Raw genomic sequence first — 23,788 nt, forward strand, 5'->3', positions numbered from 1 at the left:
TAAATTGAAAGATGAGCAATTCTGAGAGTACTGAGTGGGAAGAGTGCTGTTGCAGTCCCATAGGAAGCAGCCTCTTTTAACTTTCATGATTTTCATAAGACAAATCCTTTTCAATCCCTGCTTCTACCTATTTTTTGGTGTTTGTAAAAAACTAGTTGTGACAAATTCTTAAGTCCATTGGATCACACTTTTCATTGTTATCCAAATATTCTATTTCTTTGCTGATTTTTCTTTTGTCTACTTAACCAAGAATTGAAAGAGATACGTTGAAATCTTCCACTAAAAATGTGAATTTGTTTGCTTCTCCTTAATTCTGTCAAATTTTGAAGTTATTTTATGAAGTACCCACATGATTATAATTTCTACATATTTTTGGTAAATTGAATCTTTTATTATTATATATTTATCTCATTTATTCCTGATAATGCTTTTTCCTCATACCCTCTGTTGTCTGATATTAATATAGCTGCTCAGGTGTATTTTGGATAAAATATTCCTAATATATTTTTTCATCTTTTCACTTTTGAATTTTATATATATATATATATATATATATATATGTATGTATGTTATGAAAATAGGAAATTGTTGGTCCAGTTTCTGTACTCCATTTATTTTTACTATATTTATTGAGATAGTTGGGCCTATTTCTAGCTTCTGCACTTTTTTTCCAGTTTGTTCTGCCCTTTCTGTTTCTGCTTTTTTTCTTATTTTTCTTCATATTTGATATCTACATTTTTTTTTCCCTTTGACTTTTTATTTTGAAATCATTTCAAATTACAGAAGTTACAAAAATTGCAAATTATTCCTAAATATCCTTCACCCGTCCCCCATATATTACATCTTATATAATCATAGCACAATTATCAAAACCAGAAATTTAATTAACATTCATACAATACTATCTTATCTGTGAACCATATTCATGTTTTGCCAGTTATCTGACTAATATTCTATTTTTTTGTCCAGGATCAAGTCCTATTATTGTTTAAGTTTTAGTTGTGTCATCATATATATACTCCTTATTTTCTATTTGATTTTATTAAAAAAAAACTTTTTTTAAGAAACGATAAATCTTATCAAGTAGTTGGTTTGACCTTACTTTCCATACCATCTGCAACTCCTAGGCTGCTTTTTCATCTTGTTTCATCTCACTTTTCTTCAAAAGTGTTTAATATATGAGGCTATAGTAGAAAATCTTTTACCTTTTATCGTAGACAATAATTTTTTACCCTCACATTTGAACACTAAGTTGGCTAAATTTAAATTAATTAATTAATTTTTGGCTGCGTTGGGTCTTAGTTGTGGCACACGGGATCTTCATTGAGGCATGCAGGATCTTTCATTGCAGCTTGCAGACTTCTTTTTAGTTGTGGCATGTGGGCTTCTTTCTAGTTGTGGTGTGTGGACTTGTCTTTAGTTTTGTCATGTGGGTTTTTCTCTCTCTAGTTGTGGCGTGCAGGCTCCAGGGCACATGGGCTCTGTAGTTATGGCGCATGGGTTCCAGAGCATGTGGGCTTTGTAGTTTGCAGCATGCAGGCTCTCTAGTTGAGGCACACAAACTCAGTAGTTATGGCACACGGGCTTAGTTGCCCCACGGCATGTGGGATCTTAGTTCCCGGCCCAGGGATCGAATGCATGTCCCCTGCATTGTAAGGCAGATTCTTTACCACTGGCCCACCAGGGAAGTACCATAAATTTTAAAGTCTATGTTTAAGATTACTTTCTTTCAATACAGACATACTTCATTTTATTTCACTTTGCTTTATTGCACTTTGTAGATATGCATTTTTTACAAATTGAAGGCTGATGGCAATGTGCATCAAGCAAGTCTATTGGCAGTGTTTTTCCAACCACATTTTCTCTCTTTGTGTCTCTGTTTCACGTTTTGGTAATTCTTGCAGTATTTGTAACTTTTTCATTATTATATTTGTTATGGTGATCTGTAATCAATGATATTTTATATTGCTATTATAATTGTTTTGGGGCACCACAAACCATGCCCATAAAAGATGATTAATTTAATCAATAACTGTTATGCGTGTTCTGACTGCTCCACCAACCAGCCATTCCCCCATCTCTTGCCATCTGTTTGGGCCTCCCTTATTCCTTGAGACACAAAAATAGTGAAACTAGGCCAAGTAATAACCCTACAATGGCCTCAAAGTGTTCAAGTGAAAGGAAGAGTCATACATTTTTCACTTTAAATCAAAAGCTAGAAATGGGGGCTTCCCTGGTGGTGCAGTGGTTGAGAATCTGCCTGCCAATGCAGGGGACACGGGTTCAAGCCCTGGTCTGGGAAGATTCCACATGCCATGGAGCAACTAGGCCTGTGATCCACAACTACTGAGCCTGCACATCTGGAGCCCGTGCTCCGCAACAAGAGAGGCCACAATCGTGAGAGGCCTGCGCACTGCGATGAAGAGTGGCCCCCGCTCGCCTCAACTAGAGAAAGCCCTCACACAGAAACGAAGACCCAACACAGCCAAAAATAAATAAATTTAAAAAAAAAAAAAGCTAGAAATGATTAAGCTTATTGAGAAAGGCAAGTCAAAAGCTGGGCATCTTGCACCAAACAGTCAGCCAAGTTGTAAATGCAAAGGACAAATTCTTGAAGGAAGTTAAAAGTGCTACTCCAGTGAACACATGAATAATAAGAAAGCAAAACATTCTTATTACTGATATTGAGAAAGTTTTAGTGGTCTGGATAGAAAATCAAGCCAGCCACAACATTCCCTTAAGCCAAAGCTTAATCCAGAGCAAGACCCTAACTCTCTTCAATCCTATGAATGATGAGAGAGCTGAGGAAGCTGCAGAAGAAAAGTTTGAAGCTAGCAGTTTGGTTTATGAGATTGAAGGAAAGAAGCCATCTCCATAATATAAAAGTGCAAGGTGAAACACCAAGTGCTGATATAGAAGCTGCACCAAGTTATCCAGAAGATCTAGCCAAGATAATTAATGAAAGTGCCTACACTAAACAACAGATTTTTAATGTAGACAAAACAGCCTTATATTGGAAGAAGACGCCATTGAGGACTTTCATAGTTAGAGAGGAAAAGTCAATGTTTGGTTTCAAAGGACTCTCTTGTTATGGGCTAATGCAGCTGGGGATTTTAAGTTGAAGCCAATGCTCATTTACCATTCTGAAAATCCTAGGGTCCTTAGAATTATGCTAAATCTTCTCTGTCTGTGTTCTATTAATGGAACAATAAAGCCTAGATGACAGCACATCTCTTTACAACATGGTTTCCTGAATATTAAACCCACTGTTTAGACCTACCACTTAGAAAAAAAGATTTCTTTCAAAACATTACTGCTCATTGAAAATGCAACTTCTCATCCAATAGTTCAGATGGAGATATGTGATGAGATTAATGTTTCTCTCATGCCTACTAACACAATATCCATTCTGCAGTCCATTGATCAAGGAGTAATTTCTACTTTCAAGTCTTATTTTAAGAAATATATTTTGTACAGCTATAGCTGCCATAAATAGCGATTCCTCTGATGGATCTGTGCGAAGTAAGTTGAAAACCTTCTGGAAAGGATTCACCATTATAGATGCTGTTAAGAACATTCATGATTTATGGGAGGAGATCAAAATACCAACACTAATAGGAGTTTGAAAGAAGTTGATTCCAACCCTCATGGATGACTTTGAGGAGTTCAAGACTTCAGTGGAGGAAGTAACTGCAGATGTGGTGGGAATACCAAAAGAATTAGAAGTGGAGGCTGAACATGTGACTGAACTGCTTCAATCTCATGATAAAACTTTAACAAATGAGGAGTTGCATCTTATAGATGAGCAAAGTGGTTTCTTGAGATGGAATCTACTCCTGGTGAAGATGCTGTGAACATTGTTGAAATGACCACAGAGGATTTAGAATATTACATAAACTTAGTTGACAAAGTAGCGGCAGGGTTTCAGAGGATTGACTTTAATTTTGAAAGTTCTACTATGGGTAAAATGCTATAAAACAGCATTGCATGCTACAGAGAAATTGTTTGTGAAAGGAAGAGTGGATTGATGAGGTAAATTTCATTACTGTCTTATTTTAAGAAATTGCCACAATCACCCTGATGTTCAGCAACTACCACACTTCAGCCAGCAGCCATCAACGTCAGGGCAAGATCTCCCAAGACTTGCTGAAATCTCAGATGATGGTTAGCAGTTTTTAGTAATAAAGTACTTTTAATTAAGGTATATACATTTTTCAACATGACTACTGCACACTTAATAGAATATACTATAGTGTAAATATAATTTACATCCACTGGAAAACCAAAAAATGTGTGGGTCTCACTTTATTGCTATATTTGCTTTATCATGGTGGTCTGGAATTGAACCTGTAGTATCTCTGAATTATGCCTGTATTTCAAAACTATCACTCCATTGTCTTCTTGCATTCAGTGTTGCTGTTGAGAAATCTGATATCATTTTATTCTTATTCCTTTAGAAGCTTTTAAAGTTGTCTCTCTGTCTTTGGTCTTTAAATTTCACTACAATATGGTTATATTATATATATATATATTTATTTTTACTCTTTCTTCTACTTAGCATATCTTACATTTATTTCTTCACATATTTTCTCCTCTCCATTTTTATTTTTCTCGCCTTCTGGGACACCAGTTACCTAAGCACTTTTACTTCTCTTCTCTGTATCTTTCAGTTTCTTTTTAATTTTGTATCTCTTCATCCTTCCCAGACTTCTTTTGGGAAAATTGCTCAGTCTGATCTTTAAACTCATGAATTATTCTTTAGTAACATCCATTTTACTGTTTGTATTGTCTACCTAACTAAGATTTTCACTTATATCCTTTATTACTAATTTTTCTCATTCTTGTTTTATATTGCTTTTTATTCCCTTTTCTTTTTTTGGTAAGTTCAATATAATTATTTGAAATTTTTATTCTAATTTTGCTTCTTGTAGCATCTGTTGTCCAGATTGTTATCTTTTTCTTGATACAGTTTTATTTTAACCTGTGAGAACATATTCCCAGAGATTCTCTGATATCTCAATGCTTATCCTTCTTTACAAAGGCTATATTCCAGTTACGTATACAGTGCTACATATAATTCCAAGAACATGACACTGTGCCTTTGCTTATGTTTTTTCCTCCAACTGAAATGTATCCATTTTTGCCTGTTGAAACCCACTTGTTCTGCAATACCTTGATTACATTTGTTTTCTCCACGAAGCTTTTGTTCTCCTCAATAATTACAATTAATGCCTTCATCTTACACATCTCATAACACTCTATATGTACTTTTGTAAAATTTTTATTTATTTAATTAATTTATTTTTGGCTGCTTTGGGTCTCATTGCTGCACATGGGCCTTCTCTAGTTGTGGCGAGTGGAGGCTACTCTTCGTTCTGGTACATAGGCTTCTCATTACAGTGGTTTCTCTTGCTGCAGAGAAGCAAGAGAAATTTTATTTTATTTATTAATAAATAAATTTTATAATAAATTAATAAATTAATTTATAATAAATTAATAAATAAATTTTATTTATTGACTGCAGAGCATGGGCTCAGTAGTTGTGGCTTGTGGGCTGTAGAGCATAGGCTCTGGAGTTGTGGCACATGAGCTTAGTTGCTCCACAGCATGTGGGATCTTCCCAGACCAGGGCTCAAACCTGTGTTCCAGCATTGGCAGGCAGATTCTTAACCACTGCTCCACCAGGGAACTCCTATATGTACTTTTTATTATGATTGTTTTTGGCAAACTTCCCCCTGCCAAAATACGAATTTATTGAAAATAATGACTGGGTTTTCTTTCTCTCTGTCTTCCCTAACATTTGGCAGTGTATCGTACCCACACAGAGTATTCTTAAGTGATCTTGATCAATGTATAAATGAAAACTATCTTTATCTGAGAGAGGTAAATTGCATGGCAACAAGTAAGCAAATGGATAAACATAATGTGGGGAAGCAAACTATCCACAAAGGTAATATATGATTTGTAATGTTTAATTAGAAATAACATATAATTATGTCGTACTGTGGTTTTTCTGATCCTTATATTGTTACTATAAGACCAGCCAGAATAATTCATAGTTTATACATGCTGAGTATTGAAACTCCTACATGGGACCATATTTCCCTGTTTACTTTCTCACCATGACATTTCAAGTTGCCAAAACTTTTAAAATATTTATCAGATAAACAAATACACTAATGAATGAAGCACCCATGGCTATTTGTACCATGACTATGTGTCTCACTTTTGCTCTGGAAAGTTTCAATTAGTGCCTGGTGTAATTATTAGTAATAGTGCCTTTCAGTCTTGAACATGTCCCAAATTGAATGATATATTATATGATTACATAAGTTATGCGTCATTCTCACTTTCTCTCATCCATAGGCCAATTTAAAACTTTACTAATAATTTCAAGGTTACAAATAATCAAGAGGCTCAGATGAAGTGGGAGAGATCTGGGACGTTGGGGTGGCTTTCCAGGTTCTTTCTTCCCTTGAAGCATTTGCATGTATGGCCCAGCAAAATAGATGAAATCTCTAGTGAGGTTTATGGGTTTACCTCACACAGAGGCAAGTGTTTCCATTATGAAATATTTCTACTTTATATTTCAGAAAGTTGTATAGTTTCTATGACATTCTCCAGAGAGTGTAACCTCATACATTCTAGGTTTATTTAATACAAGCAATCCTTTAGCCAGGCACCATCCTGCTAAGGTCATTCAATAGATAAGGTCTCTTCCTCCTAGAAAATATCATTGCCCATTTTGTTTTCTGGAGTTCCAGATGGCATGGGAATTAGACCAGATCATCTGCATTCTTTCCTTTCCCCATGGGCATCTTATAAACAGAATGAATGGGTCACTGTTCGGATACTTTAACTCCTTCCTCCCATACCTCCCACAGGTTTTGAAATTTAGAGAGTATTTTATTACACTTAGATTTTTTAAAACTACACTTTAGGTTATTACTACATATATATATTTTTAACAGCTCTAGGTATTCAAAATCCAACAGTAAACAAGGCATGTAAAACCCTACCCTCATGGAACTAGGATATTAGTGGTAGACATGATATTACATGTGTCAGTGGAACTTCTGTAAGATTATGAAGTTAAAAAGCCCTACCTGTAACATATGAATAAGGATATATACTACATTGTTTCATTTATATTAGCAAATAAATCAGTCAAATTATACATGACAGCTTAACTGCTGATTGTTTTTTATATTATCCAATATTCCTTTTACTAATTACTAGCTTGTAATAAATATATGCTTTATCTTATTTAACTTAAATTAAACCTATAATCACTTCTAGTTTTTATTTTATATTGCTTAACCAAATATTTTATTTTTTCTTTGTGAAATACTGCAGGTCAGATTTTTTAAAGAGACACGATGCTTCACAAATACCTGTTCTATCTAGTATTTTGAGTTTTTTCCATTGTTAGAAATTAGACATAAATTTCTTGATTTATACTGAAAGAGTATGGCATACCAGACAGACATTGCAACCCTACAAGTGTGTGTTAGTGTTTTCTTAACCCTCTATTATAAGTATAGCTGAAAGATGGGACAATTCTATACAGTTATTTCAGACAGCATTTATATTTCAGGTACAGTTATGAGGAAGCAAATTCAGATATTTTTCAGAAAGTGCCAGCTGTTATATAAAAGACATTTCTGAGAACAAAACTGCTATTTCCAATTCAGAATATAAGGTCACAGGGTTAATTATTTGACGGTCATTATATCCAAGTGCCTGTGATCAGATTTATACAACTTTTAGTTATTTTACCTCCATTATATACTTTGTCTTTCTAGATCCACTTATGAGTCTGCAATGAAGAGTCTAAAGGATATTTTATGGTTTCCATTGAAACACATTACATTTTCTGCCTCCAACATTTTTCTTCCAAATTCATCCAATTTATCATATCTTGCTGATTTCAATCCATTTGTGCTTTAAGCAATTTGAACAGTGCTTTTTTTTTTTTCTTTTCTCCTAAATTGTTTGCTGGAATGACTGAATTTTAGTCCAGGATATAAAGCAGTATCAACTAAATTACTTCAGATGAGTAATTAGAGTATACTCATGCATATAAAACTAGAAACCTTTGTTGCCAGATATAAAATTCAAAGAAAACAAAAATATATTTTATATCAGTATAGTAATTCACATTGCTTTTCAAGTATATTTAATATTCTTACTACCAAGAACAGAGAGGGAGAAGGTTAAATTCAAATGAAAGTAAGTATAGCTTGATGGAAAGAAAATAGGTTTTTGAGTCAGATATATTTGGATTTACTTTCTGATTCTAAGTGACAATACCATATATTCCATATACTCTCCTATATTGCCCAGTTTCCCACGCACTTAGGATTTATGTGATTATTTCCGTCTACTTGATGGTGAGCAAAAGTGAAACTTAATCACTTCAGAGTAGAAGCAATTAAGAGCATCATTCTCTTTCCCTGCTTGTAGATCTTGGAGGCCATGTGTTCCATTAGCATATCTGAAAGGTACTACTGACACACATTGGTTCTTAGATGAGAAATAGATAAATCTTTACTGTGCTAAGCTACTGTGTTTATAGAGATAGAGATTAAGGTTAATTATGCTGATAAATACAGAAATTGATACCATAGCAAAACCTTAAATATTGTCTCATCTTAGTGACCAGATGCGAAAACTGATAGAGACTAGAAAAAATGGCGATCTAAGTTTTGTAGTAGCAAAGCATTTCCCTGTTATAACTTGGAAGGCAAACTATGTGTCTACTAACTTATGGCTTTAGGGAAAAAAGTTGAAAAACAGAGTATTGATTCTGGACTGTGTTTGGCAAATTACCCTATAGAAAGAAAGAAGATCTCAGCAAAGTAGCTGGTTTTCAAAGCAAAATAAAAGAGAATGGAGAGTTCAGAAATTTAGGGCTTTGCACCTATGGAAAATCTGTCTGCTTCTATAATCCCAAATAGTAAAACAAAACAGGAGATTTAATAAGGCTTTGAGACAAAGGCCCAAGCCTCTTAGTTGAAAATGGTGACTTAGGACAGAGATTAAATTAAGTGTGTGGGCTTCCCACCTATTGTTGCAGATAGCTTCATAGTAACTTCCATTAATTGCTAGAGAGATTGGAAGAAAGTAAGAAAAAAAAAAAAAAACAGATCTGAGGGCTACGTATGACTCCAAAAGACTTCTAAATGTGATTACTGGCACATGGAACGGACAGAAGGAAATAGATCAACATCTGAAATTTTAATGCAGAGGTATGACCAGAGTATCTTAGTCTGAAGTATCTTTGATCATCCAAGACTTAAATATACACTTGAGTCTCCAATCTTTAGCAAGCAAGCAGGAAATACACTGAGAAAGCTTTTGTAGCCTCCAAAGTAGGCAATTTGCCCCACCTGAGATATGGCCAAGGAGGATAATGAAAGACAGAACTCCTCACAAAAAGCAGTATCAGGACTAATCCAGGAACCATCCACACCTAAAGGTAGGAGAGCTTCACAGAGGGTACCAGTGACTAGTGTGTGCCTCCAGTTCTTCCCATTTGTAGTTGATTTTTCCCTATACCAGTATGTATATTCAGTATGTGTATGGATGGGTGGGGCAGGAGGCAGATGACTTGTCTTTGTAATTCATTAGTCTTTAGACAAAACTTTATCCAGACCTGATTAATAGACTGTTGCACACATCTAGAGATGCTGAACTTGATGGGACTTTCAATTTTTTTTCTTCAGGAGTATATTTTATATTTAGGAAAAAAGGGGATCAAAGGATCTGTGGTGACCTCTGGCAATGGTTTTGTGCTTACAAAATATTCCACTTGTTTCTGTACAGTTCCCAGCTTCTCTCGAAGTTTGATTGGGGCCATAAAATTTAGTTCTAGTCAGTAGATTGCCATTCGAAGTAAGTACGTTACTTCTGGGATAAGGTAGTTAAGCACACCATTCCCTCACTTTTTTTCCTTCAAAGTCCTTGGAGAGCTCATGTTTCAGATGGTCTCGCTACACTGTAGAAGAGGGGGATCCCATCTAATTTAGATTTACATGAGCAAAAAATCAACCTTTGTTAACCATTCGATTTTAAGTTTTATCTGCTAGTGTTAATTATTCTAACTATAGTATTGCATCTTATTTAGTCAAAAGGGTATAATAAAAGGATGTACTAAAAAGGTATTCCACAAGTGTGCTATAAAAATTAATTAATAACAGATGTGTATAGTACTTGGCATAAGGCTGAGCACATGGCATAAATTCAGTCACACAGTAAAATATCTAGCATGTAGTAAATGTTCAATAGATGTTAGCTGCTGCTGTTATTGTTTCTGTTGTTATTGTTAGACCTCATATGCCGATAGACCTGAGCTTTTATCTATGAAATTTCTCTGTGGTTTCACCAAGAAATTTATCCATTGCATAAAATATTTTTGAGAATTTACCAAGATAGGTGGTAAATGATAGAGGCCCATAGGGGATTACTGAGTACAAATTATGTCAATTAAATCTAATTTCCATTTTTATGTATTAAAACAATAGATAGATAATTTCTATACAGTCTGTCTTGATTTCAGGCATATCTTTGAATTAAAGAGATTCTCATAAGAACATTCTGGATAAAGTGGAAAATATTTAGACATAGGTACAGTTTTTTCTAATACTTAACAACAATTATAAATGAATCAGTATTAACTTGGAGTTATATTTTTAATGGAATAGCTTGGTACCCCCTCTTTATTTCACTATTTTTAGGAAAGACCTAGTATAAAGTATAAACAGCATGATTATATATTTCATGAGGCTGGAAGAGTTAGCTAATATCCAATGAAAGAATAGGATTATGAATATTGAGACTGAAACAATAAGCTCAACCCCATAAAATAATATTTTATAAGAATAGGTATAAATTTTTCACCTAAAAAACTATTTAAACACAGACTAAAGGATACATGGCTTAAAGCAAATTCATGTGATATAGAGTTAGACTTTCAGTTGCCCTCAATCTTATTATGAATGGAGAGTGTATTCTGTGCCTGTTCAGTAGCTGGTAGATCTTTGGTTTTATATATTATGGCATTTAGAATGAAAGAAAAGCCTATCGTTACACTCTAATGACAGGACTCTTACACATACTTGGTGTTCAGATTATGGTTCACCCTTTAAAAGCATCATAACCAACGGAAGATCATTTAGGGAATATAATTATGATGCTATGGGGCTTGGAATTAAGCAAGGGATGACTTTCTTGATACAAAAACTTTCTTAAAATTAGAGAAGCTTAAAATTAAAATGAACTACTTCAAGAATTAGTGACATCCTTCAATGAAAGTATGCAAGCAAAAGCTGGGATAAGCATTTGCTGAGAGTATATGAAGAAGACAGTAAAATTAATTGGCTGGTTTGTAGTGCCATCTATTTTGTCATTGTTTGTAATTCTTTGGTTGTAAATACATTGTCTTTAGGTTGCTACTGTAATATCAGACACTGTAGGCCAGCAGTTCTTTCTGGAGGTCTACAAAGTTTAAATTATTTTCATGATAATAGTAAGACATTATTTGTCCTTTACACTTTCATTCTCTCATAGGTAGAGTTTTCCAGAGGCTACATATGTGATGATAGCATCACTGACTTTAACATGTAATGACTTTTTTATTCTTAAATGAATACTTTTTAAAATTCTGTTTTAATTTATAATATGGTATAAATTTAAAAAGCTCTTCAAAGTTCTCAATTTTTAAAGGTATAAAGTGATACTCTGAATAAGAAGTTGATCTAGGTGCTCTGACTACAGAATCAAAATTCCTGATTTCATGGGGTTTACATTCTAAAGCAGGAATATAGACAACAAACAAATGAATGGATAAAGTAGATGTGGCACATATGTACAATGGAATATTACTCAGCTATAAAAAGAAACAAAATTGAGTTATTTGTAATGAGGTAGATGGACCTAGAGTCTGTCATACAGAATGAAGTAAGTCAGAAAGAGAAAAACAAATACCGTACGCTAACATATATATATGGAATCTAAAAAATAAAAATGGTACTGATGAACCTAGTGGCAGGGCAGGAATAAAGATGTAGACATAGAGAGTGGACTTGAGGACACAGGGAGGGGGGAGGGGGAAGCTGGGGTGAAGTGAGAGTAGCATCGACATATATATACTACTGAATGGAAAATAGCTAGTGGGAAGCAGCAGCATAGCACAGGGTGATCAGCTCCATGCTTTGCAATGACCTAGAGGGATGGGGTAAGGAGGGTGGGAGGGAGACGCAAGAGGGAAGGGAGGTGGGGATATATGTATGCATATGGCTGATTCACTTTGTCGTACAACAGAAACTAATACAGTATTGTGAAGCAATTATACTCCAGTAAAGATCTATGTTAAAAAATGGTAGTAAGTAATATGAATTAAAAATAGAAATCTGATAGAGAGTTTAGGGAAGGGTGATGGGGTACTTTAGGTAACACAACCTTCTTTATATGTCAGTCTGCTTTAGAAAAGTAAGGTTGCTTCTGAAGAGATAGTACTTGTTCTGTGATGAAAAGGAAAGATCCATGTGAACGTTGTAGTATGCCAAAAAGTATGCCAAGCAAAGGCAACAACAAAAGTTATAAAATAGGAACAAGCTTCATATATTTGAGGATCAAAATGAAGTCCTATGAACCTAGTGTATAGTGAGTGAAGAATGATAAATTTGGCTAAATGGGAAGAGGCTTGTAAGTAACCCGAATATTAGAACTCAGGCCTACCCTGTTGTACTCCTCTTCATAGTTATCTTTAAATATAACCTTTTCTAGCCATATTCATAAAGGAAAAAAAATTACATTCGCAACCCCAACAAACCCCAAGCAAAATAATATGTGGCAAAAGCCTAGAGTCACACTGCAAGTTTAATAAAGTCGAAATCCTATGTAGAAGGGGGACTTCCAGAGAGGACTTTCAGACCCTCTCTCCAGCAAAACCACCATTTAACTGGTGAAAATTATAAAAAGCAATCATTTAAAGTCCCTGTAAATTATCCAAAGGACATATAGCAAATGGAGAACATTCATTCAAGAAAATCTACTAAATCTCAGTAAAAAGAGTGAGAGTTTGTGGCATGTGAGCCATGACCTGCGTCTTTGCCCACTTCAGTTTTGCTCCAAGTTAAAGAAACAGAACCTCTACCTAGGATACTCTACTCTGGACAGATGAGGCTGAAAAGAGTGTTCTTTTTTCCTTCAGTTCCTAGTGTAGGGCTACAGTTATACCCTGGAGGGGTAGGCTGTTGGCATTTCTCCCTCCCCTAGCCCTATGTTGCAGAAGCTCTATTCCAGTCTGACAAAGACAGAAGACCCCTACCCTCTCGTAGCCTCTACTTCGAAGTGGAAGCTCTACCTCAGGCATGGAAGGGTGAGAAAACTGGGACTAGATTACCCCTACTCCAGCTTCCACTTAGGTCAGAGCTTCCATACAGGGAGGGGCAAACAAATAAGACCAGAGGCTACCACTTTTCTTTCCATGTGTCTGCTCATAGAGCAGGACTATCATTCCAGTAGAAACAGGCCCCTGCCCTCACCCCACCTTCTATGTAGTGGAACAGAAGTTCTGCCTAGGAGGTGAAGCAGACCATAAGGATGAAGAGTTCTGGAGCTCTGACTAAAATGATTGAGTTTATCTGAAACAGTTGGAAAATTCCATGCCAAAGGACATTGTTTAAAGCAATGGATATTTTGGTGGAGAGCAATAAGAGGGTGTTGATAGTTCCATGAAACTGGTAGCAACAAGTGAAGTGACAGAACACCCAGAAGTTTAACAGGGATACCATGGGAAAGGACAGCAAAGAATACTCCTGGGATCACAGTCAACCTTGAGGATCAAGAAGTTCTGTGCATATGCTCAGGAGCAATCAGAACAGTTTTCAATGAGAAACAGTGAGCAGAAACCTCTGGAGGAACCAATGCCAGAGTAGGAAGACCTGAAATAATTAATGGATTGCTAGAGGCACAATGTGGGAAAGTCTGAGAGATAAAAGTGACAAGGGGACCCAGCCATTAAGGGACCCCCACATTTTTGTGAGTTTTACCTCCTGGAGTTTTAAATAAGTTCTCACAGTAAATATTGGAGAAATACACTTTCAGGCTTCTCACAAAGAGAGGGTGAAAGGAATCACTTTGAAATACACAGGAGCATTCTATTCTTCCTAACAACAAGGTCTGCCCTTAAGAGAAACTGTATAACAAGAGCCTAAACTACTGATGTTTAATCAGAGCCTAACTGATTTGAAAGAAAATACCTACCTAACCAAAGCCAAGTCTAGCTTTCCACATGGAAGATGGGAAATACAACTACCATCTAGCATTCCTATCCCACTTAAGGGAGGAGTTGACTGAAAACACATGGGAAGTTTATAGTCCGGAGGCAAGGCTCACTAAAACACTGAGACCTAATAATGGGACCATAGAATGCTTCCCTTCCCTGACACCTTACTGCAAACATTAATGAAGGCCTATTTACAGCAATGCATTTTACCCACTACATCCTGTCCACTATCAGGAAAAAACTATAAGACATAAAATAACACAACTTGAATAGATAGGGCAAAGATCAGAATTAGACTCAGATATGGTAGGCCTGTTGCAATTATCAGGCCAGAATTTAAAACAACTATGATTAATATGCTAAGGAATCTAATGGATAAAGTAGGCAGCATGAAAGAACAGATGGCCTATGTAAGGAGAGAGATGAAAATTCTAAGAAAGAACTGAAAGCAAATACTAGAGATGAAAAACACCTTAACAGTAATGAAGAATGTCTTTGATGGGCTTATTAGTAGACAGAGCAGACTTTAGACAATGGAAAGTTATCAGGCATAAATAGAGGCATTAAATAACAATAAGGGGTCATTTCTCCAAGAAGACATAGCAGTCCTTAACATTTATGTGCCTAACAACCGAGCATCAAAATATGTGAGGCAAAAACTGAAAAAAACAGCAAAGAGAAATAGATGAATTCACTGTAATATTTGAAGACTTCAACACCTGTCTATCAGAATTGGACAGATCTAGCAGGCAGAAAATCTGTAAGGACATAGTTGAACCCCAAACACTATCAAACTACTGGGTATAAGGAATATCTATAGACTACTTCATGTAACAACAGCAGAATACCCATTCTTCTTAAGCTCACATGGAACATTCACCAAGATAGAACATGTCCTGGGCCATTAAAAACACTAAAATTTAAAAGAATAGGAATCATACAATATCTGCTTTCAGACCACAATGGAATGAAACTAGATACCAATAACAGATAGCTGGAAAATCCCAAAATACTTGGAAATTAAATAAAATGTTTCTAAATAATATATAAGCCAAAGAAGATCTCAAGAGAAAATTTAAATATGTAAATAAATGAAAATACAACTTACCAAAATTACTGGGATACAGCAAAATCAGGGTTTAGAGGGAAATTTATAGCATTGAATGCATATTTTAGAGTAGGAGAAAGATCTAAATGCAATAATTTAATCTCCCACCTTAAGAAACTAGAGAAATAAGACGAATTTATAGTTCAAAGTAAGAGAAGAAAACATAATAAAATTTAGAGCAGAAATAAATGAAATTGAAAACAAGAAATCAATAGAGAATATCAACAAAAGAAAAAAATTGGCTCTGAAAATATATATAAAATTGATAAGCCTCTAGGAAAGCTAATTAAGAGAAAGAGAAAGGCCACAGTTTTACTAATATCAGATATTTATAAAGAGGCGATATCACTTCTGATCCCATGGTCATTAAAAGGCTAATAAATGAATAAAACAACTTTATGCCCACAAATTTGATAGTCAAGATGAAATGAATCAATTTCTGAAAGACAAAATCTTCCAAAATTCATACAAGAAGAAATCGAAAATCAAACAGGCCTATATCTATTAAAGAAATTGAATCAATAATTAATAACATTCCAAATCATAAAGCAACAGACCTAGATGGATTTATTGGTCAATTCTACCAAGGATTTAAGAAGGAAATCACACTTATTCTCTACAGTTTATTTCACAAGATATAAGCAGAGGGAATAATTTTTAACTAATTTTGAGGCCAAAATTACCCTTGTAAGAAAATCAGAAAAAGATATTGCAAGGAAAGAAAACTACAGACCAATGTATTCCATAAACATAGATGTAAAAATTCTCAACAAAATATTGCCGTATTGAATCCACTGATGAATGAAAAGAAACATAACCATGACTAAGTGGGATTTACACCAGGTATCCAAACCTGGTTCAACATACAAAAATCAAATAACATAATCAATTACATGAACAGGCTAAGAAAGAAAAATCATGTAACCACTCAATACAGTAAAATCATTTGACAAAATCCAACACACATTGATGATAAAAACTCAAAGTAAACTAGGAAACGGGAACTTCCTCAACTTGGGAAAGAATACAAAAGTCTATAGCTAACTTCATGCTTAACGGCAAGAAGCTAGAAATTTTTCTGTTTTTTAATGAAAATCAGAATGGACTTTTTTCCTTTTTTTGTTGAAGTATAGTTGATGTACAGTATTATATAATTTAGAGGTGTACAATATAGTGATTCACAATTGTTAAAGATTATACTCCATTTAGAGTTATTGTAAATTTTTGGCTGTATTTCCTATATTGTACAGTGAATCATTGTAGCTAATTTTATACATTATAGTTTGTACCTCTTAATTTCCTACCCCTTTGTTGCCCCTCCCCCCTTCCCTCTCCTAATTGGTAACCACTAGTTTGTTCTCTATATCTGTGAGTCTATTTCTTTTTTTGTTATTTTCACTAGTTTCTTCTATTTTTTAGGTTCCACAAATAAGTGATATCATTCTGTATTTGTCTTTCTCTGACTTATTTCACTTAGCATAATACCCTCCAGGTCCATTCATGTTGTTACAAATGACAAAATTTCATTCTTTGTAATGGCTGAGTAGTATTCCTTCATATATATACTACTACTTTTTTTATAAATCTTTATTGAATTTGTTACAATATCGCTTCTGTTTTAGTTTTTTTTGGCCGCGAGGCATGGCATGTGGGATCTTAGCTCCCTCACCAGGGATTGAACCCACACCCCCTGCATTGGAAGGCAAAGTCTTAACCACTGGACTGCCAGGGAAGTCCCATATATTACTACTTATTTACCATTCATCTGTTGATGGACACTTAGGTTTCTTCCATGTCTTGTAAATAATAATGCTATGAACATTGGAGTGCATGTATCTTTTCAAATTCATGTTTGTTTGTTTGTTTTAATATAAACCCAGGGGTGGAATTGCTGGTTCATATAGCAGTTCTAATTTTAGTTCTTTGAGAAACCTTCATACTGTTTTCCACAGTGGCTGCACCAATTTACATTCCTGCCAACAGTGTACAAGGGTTCCCTTTTCTCCACATCCTTGCCAACATTTATTATTTGTGTGGTTTTTTTTTTTTGATGCTAGCTATTCTAACAGGTGTGAGGTTATATGTCATTGTGGTTTAGATTTGCATTTCCCTGATGATTAGCGATGTTGCACATCTATTCATATGCCCATTGCCCATCATTGACCATCTGTGTGCCTTCTTTGAAAAATGTCTATTAAGGTCTTCTGCCTATTTTTAAGTAGTTGTTTGCTTTTATTGATGTTGAGTTGTATGAGATGTTTATATATTTTGGATATTAACCTGTTATTGGTCATAACATTTCCAAACATTTTCTTCCATTCAGTAGATTGTATTTTCATTTCATCAGTGTTGCCTTTGCTGTGCAAAAGCTTTTAAGTTGAATTAGGTCCAATCTGTTTTGCTTTTACTTCCTTTGCTTTAGGAGGCAGATCCAAAACACTATTGTTGTGATTTATGTCAAAGAGTGTTCTGCCTATGCTTTCCTCTAGGAGTTTTATGGTTCTCAGTCTTACAATTAGTTCTTTAATCCATTTTGAGTTTATTTTTGTATATGCTGTGAGAGAATGTTCTAATTTTATTCTTTTACATGTATCTGTCCAGTTTTCCCAGCACTACTTATTGAAAAAACGTTTTTTCCTCCATTGTATATTCTTGTCTCCTTTGTTGTAGATTAATTGACCGTGGTGTGTGGGTTGATTTCTGGGCTCCTGATTCTGTTCCATTGATTTTTGTGTCTGTTTTTTGCCAGTACCATACTGTTTTGATTACTGTAGCTTTGTAATATAGTCAGAAGTCAGGGACCATGATTTCTCCAGCTCTGTGTTCCTTTCTCAATATTGTTTTGGCTATTTGTGGTCTTCTGTGTTTGCACACAAATTTTAAAATTATTTGTCCTTGTTCTGTGAAGAATGCCATTGGTATTTTGATAGAGATTGTATTGAATCTGTAGGTTGCCTTGGGTATTATGGTCTTTTTAACAATATTAGATCTTCCCATCCAAGGACATGTTATATCTTTCCATCTGTTTTTGTTGTTTTCAACTTCTTTTATCACTGTCTTATGGTTTTCTGTGTACAGGTCTTTTACTTCCTTAAGTAGGTTTATTCCTAGGTATTTTATTCTTTGTGATGCAATGGAAAATGAGATTGCTTTCTTGATTTATCTTTCTGATCTTCTGTTGTTAGTGTACAGAAATGCAACAGAGTTCTGTGTATTATTTTTGTATCCTGCAACTTTAATGAATTCACTGATGAGCTCTAGTAGTTTTCTGGTGATATCTTTAGGATGTTCTATATATACTATCATGTCATCTGCAGACAGTGACAGTTTTACTTCCTTTCCAATTTGGATTATTTTTCTTTCTTTCTTTTTTTTTTTTTTTTTTTGTCTGATTGTTGTGGCTAGGACTTCCTATATTATGTTGAATAAAAGTGGCAAGAGTGGGCATCCTGCTCTTGTTCCCGATGTTAGAGAAGATGCTTTTAGCTTTTTACTGCTGAATATGATGTTAGCTGTGGGTTTGTCTTATATGAACTTTATTATGTTGAGGTAGGTTCTCCCTGTGCCCACTTTCTGGAGAGTTTTTATCACAAATTTATGTTAAACTTTGTCAAAAGCTTTTTCTGCATCTATTGAGATAATCATATGATTTTTATTCCTCAGTTTCTTAGTGTGGTGTATCACATTGATTGATTTGTGAATACTGAAAAATCCTTGTATTCCTGGGATAAATCTCACTTGATCTTGGTGTATGATCCTTTTACTGTAGTGTTTGATTTGGTTTGCTAGTATTTTTTTTTTTTTGAATTTTATTTTATTTTTAAGGAGCAGGTTCATATTAGTTATCTATTTTATACAAATCAGTGTATATATGTCAAGCCCAGTCTCCCAATTCATCCCATCACCCACCCCCCACTTTTCCCCCTTGGTGTCCATATGTTTGTTCTCTACATCTGTGTCTCTATTTCTGCCTTGCAAACTGGTTCATCTGTACCATTTCTCTAGGTTCCACATATATGCGTTAATATACGATATTTGTTTTTCTCTTTCTTACTTCACTCTGTATGACAGTCTCTAGGTCCATCCACATCTCTACAAATGACCCAATTTCATTCCTTTTTATAGCTGAGTAATATTCCATTGTATATATGTACAACATCTGTTTTATCCATTCCTCTGTTGATGGACATTTAGGTTGCTTCCATGACCTGGCTATTGAAAATAGTGCTGCAATGAACATTGGGGTGCATGTGCCTTTTTGAATTATGGTTTTCTCTGGGCACATGCCCAGGAGTGGGATTGCTGGGTCATATGGTAATTCTATTTTTAGTTTTTTAAGGAACCTCCATACTGTTCTCCATAGCGGCTGTATCAATTTACATTCCCAGCAACAGTGCAAGAGGGTTCCCTTTCCTCCACACCCACTCCAGCATTTGTTGTTTGTAGATTTTCTGATGATGCCCATTCTAACTGGTATGAGGTGATACCTCATTGTGGTTTGATTTCCATTCCTCTAATAATTAGTGATGCTGAGCAGCTTTTCATGTGCCTCTTGGCCATCTGTATGTCTTCTTTGGAGAGATGTCTATTTAGGTCTCTGCCCATATTTGGATTGGGTTGTTTGGTTTTTAATATTGAGCTACCTGAGTTGTTTATATATTTTGGAGATTAATCCTTTGTCTGTTGATTCATTTTCAAATATTTTCTTCCATTCTGAGGGTTGTCTTTTTGTCTTGTTTGTAGTTTCCTTTGCTGTGAAAAAGCTTTTAAGTTTCATTAGGTCCCATTTATATTTTTTTGTTTTCATTTCCATTACTCTAGGAGGTGAGTCAAAAAAGATATTGCAGTGATGTATGTCAAAGTGTGTTATTCCTATGTTTTCCTCTAAGAGTTTTATAGTGTTCAGTCTTACATTTAGGTCTTTAATCCATTTTGAGTTTATTTTTGTGTATGGTGTTAGTAAGTGTTCTAATTTCATTCTTTTACATGTAGCTGTCCAGTTTTCCCTGCACCACTTAGTGAAGAGACTGTCTTTTCTCCATTGTATATCCTTGCCTCTTTTGTCATAGATTAGTTGACCATAGGTGCATGGGTTTATCTCTGGGCTTTCTATCCTGTTCCATTGTTCTGTATTTCTGTTTTTGTGCCAGTACCATATTATCTTGATTACTGTAGCTTTGTAGTATAGTCTGAAGTCAGGGAGTCTGATTCCTCCAGCTCCGTTTTTTTCCCTCAAGATTGCTTTGGCTATTTGGGGTCTTTTATGTCTCCATGCAAATTTTAAGGTTATTTTTCTAGTTTTGTAAAAAAAAAAGCCATTGGTAATTTGATAGGGATTGCACTGAATCTGTAGATTTTTCTTTGGGTATTATAGTCATTTTCACAATACTGATTATTCCTCTATTGCCAGAACCCCAGGTTAGGAAGCCTGACGTGGGGCTCAGAACCTTCACTCCAGTGGGTGGACTTCTGTGGTATAATCGTTCTCCAGTTTGTGAGTCACCCACCCAGCGGTTATGGGATTTGATTTTATTGTGATCATGCCCCTCTTACCATCTCATTGTGGTTTCTCCTTTGTCTTTGGATGTGCATTATCTTTGTTGGTGAGTTCCAGTGTCTTCTTATTGATAATTGTTCAGCAGTTAATGGCGATTCCGGTGCTCTCACAAGAGGGAGTGAGCACATGTCCTTCTACGCCGCCATCTTGAACCAAGCACCAGTTTGCTAGTATTTTTGTTGATAATTTTTACATTTATGTTTATAAGTGACAATGACCTATAATTTTCTTTTTTTATAATATCTTTGTTTGGTTTTGGTATCAGGGTGATACTGGGCTCATAGAATGAGTTTGGAAATGTTCCTTCCTCTGAAATTTTTTGGAATAGTTTGAGAAGGATCGGTATAACTCTTCTCTAAATGTCTAGTACAGTTCATCTGTGAAGCCATCTGGTCCTGGACTTTTGTGTGTGTGTGTGTGTGGTACACAGGCCTCTCACTGTTGTGGCCTCTCCCGTTGTGGAGCACAGGCTCTGGACGTGCAGGCTCAGTGGCCATGGCTCATGGGCGCAGACACTCCGCTGCATGTGGGATCTTCCCAGACCGGGACACGAACCCATGTCCCCTGTATTGGCAGGTGGACTCTCAACCACTGCGCCACCAGGGAAGCCCCTGGTCCTGGACTTTTGTCTGTTGGGAGTTTTTTAATTACTGATTCAATTTCATTACTAGTAATTGGTCTGTTCATATTTTCTATTTCTTCCTGGTTAAGTCTTGGAAGATTGTACCTTTCTAAGAACTTGTCCATTTCTTCCAGGTTGTCCATTTTATTGGCATGTAGTGCTTGTAGTTGTCTCTTATGATCTTCTGTATTTCTGTTGGGTCAGTTGTAACCTCTCTATTTTCGTTTCTGATTTTATCAGTTTGGGCCCTCTTTTTTCTTGATGAGTTTAGTTAAAGGTTAATCAATTTTGTTTATCTTTTCAATGAACTATCTTTTAGTTTCATTGATCTTTTCTATTGTGTTCTTCATCTCTATTTCGTTTATTTCTATGCTGATCTTTATGATTTATTTCCTTCTACTAACTTTCAGTTTTGTTTGTTCTTCTTTCTCTAATTCCTTTAGATGTAAGATTAGGTTGTTTATTTGAGATTTTTCTTATTTCCTGAGGTAAGCTTGTATTGCTCTAAACTTCCCTCTTAGAACTGTTTTTGCTGCATCCCATAGATTTTGGAATGGTGTGCACTTGAAAAGAATGTGTATTCTGCTGCTTTTGGATGGAATGTTCTATATATATCAATTAAGTTCAGTTGGTCTAATGCATCATTTAAGGCCAGTGTTTCCTTATTGATTTTCTGTCTGGAAATCTGTCCATTGATATAAGTGGGGTGTTTAAGTCCCCTACTATTATTGTGTTACTCTTGATATATCCCTTTATGCCTATTTATATTTGCTTTATATATTTAGGTGCTCCTATGTTGGATGCACATATATATACAATTGTTATATCTTCTTGGATTGATCCCTTGATCATTATGTAGTGTCCTTCTTTGTCTCTTGTAACAGTCTTTATTTTATTGTCAATTTTGTCTGGTATAAGTATTGCTACCTTGGCTTTCTTTTGATTGCCATTTTCATGGAATACCTTTATTCATCTCCTCACTTTCAGTCTCTTTGTGCCTTTAGACCTGAAGTGAGTCTCCTCTAGTCAGTGTATATATGAGTCTTGTTGTCATATGCATTCAGCCATTTAGTTTTTCTTACAAAGATCAGAAACAAGGCAAGGATATTCCCTCTCATCACTGCATTTCTACATCACTCTGGAAATTGTAGTTAATGCTGTAATACAAGAAAAGGAAATGAAATATAAACATGTTAAGGAAGAAGAAATAAAATTTTGTTTGCAAATAACATTATTTTCTATGCATAAATGTTTTCCTTAAAGGCCCTCCTGGAACTATTCAGTGATTATAGCAAGGTTAAATGGTAAAAAGTTAATGTACAAATTCTATCAATTTCCTACATACCAGCAATTAAGAAGTGGAATTTGAAAAGAAAAACTTACTATTCACCTTAGCAAACCCCCCCAAGTGAAATAGATAAAATCTAAATCTGAATTTATCTATCTATCTATCTATCTACATGCATATATTATATACAGTATCTTGGTGAGGAAAACTATAAAACTAGGGTGGACAATATCAAAGAATTAAATAATTGGAGAGATATTCTGTTTTCATAGATAGGGAGACACAATATTACCAATATTCCAACTTGATCTACAATTTTAAAACAATACCAGTTATGATCTCAGCAAATCATTTTGCACATTGGGTGTTGTTCCATAGCCTAATATATGGTCTATTCTGGAGAATGTGGCCACTTGAGAAGAATATGTATTCTGTCATTGGGTGGTCTGTTAGGTCTGATTAACTTATAGTGTTGGTGAAGCCTTCTATATCCTTGTAGATCTTCTGCACTGCTCATTTATTTTTAGTGCTGAATAATATTACATTGTGTGTATGTTCCTAGTCTACTTATCCATTCACGTATGAAAGGCATCTTGGTTACTTCCAAGTTTGTCAATTACGAATAAAGTTGCTATAAATATCTATGTGCAGGTTTTTGTGTGGACATAAGTTTTCAATTCATTTGGTTAAATACCGGAGATCATGATTACTGGATCATATGGTAAGACAATGTTTGGTTTTGTAAGAACCTGCCAAACTGTCTTCCAAAGTAGCTGTACCGTTTTGTATTTCTACCAGCAATGAATGAGATTTCCTGTTGCTGCATATACCCCCCCAGCATTTGGTATTGTCATTGTTTTGGATTTTCACAGTTCTAATAGAGTGTACTATATCTCTTTGTTGCTTTCATTTGCGATTCC

At 35.1% G+C, this 23,788-nt stretch overlaps 1 protein-coding gene across 1 annotated transcript in view; it reads left to right on the plus strand.

Moving 5' to 3' along the window:
- Positions 1 to 23,788, plus strand: part of LRRIQ3 (leucine rich repeats and IQ motif containing 3) — a gene marked incomplete at both ends in the record, with an annotated part of 212,145 nt that overhangs the window by 162,886 nt on the left and 25,471 nt on the right. The window lies entirely within an intron of this gene.

This window comes from Leucopleurus acutus (genome assembly GCF_964270905.1).
Source record: "Leucopleurus acutus genome assembly, chromosome: 2".
Taxonomy (NCBI): Eukaryota; Metazoa; Chordata; class Mammalia; order Artiodactyla; family Delphinidae; genus Leucopleurus; species Leucopleurus acutus.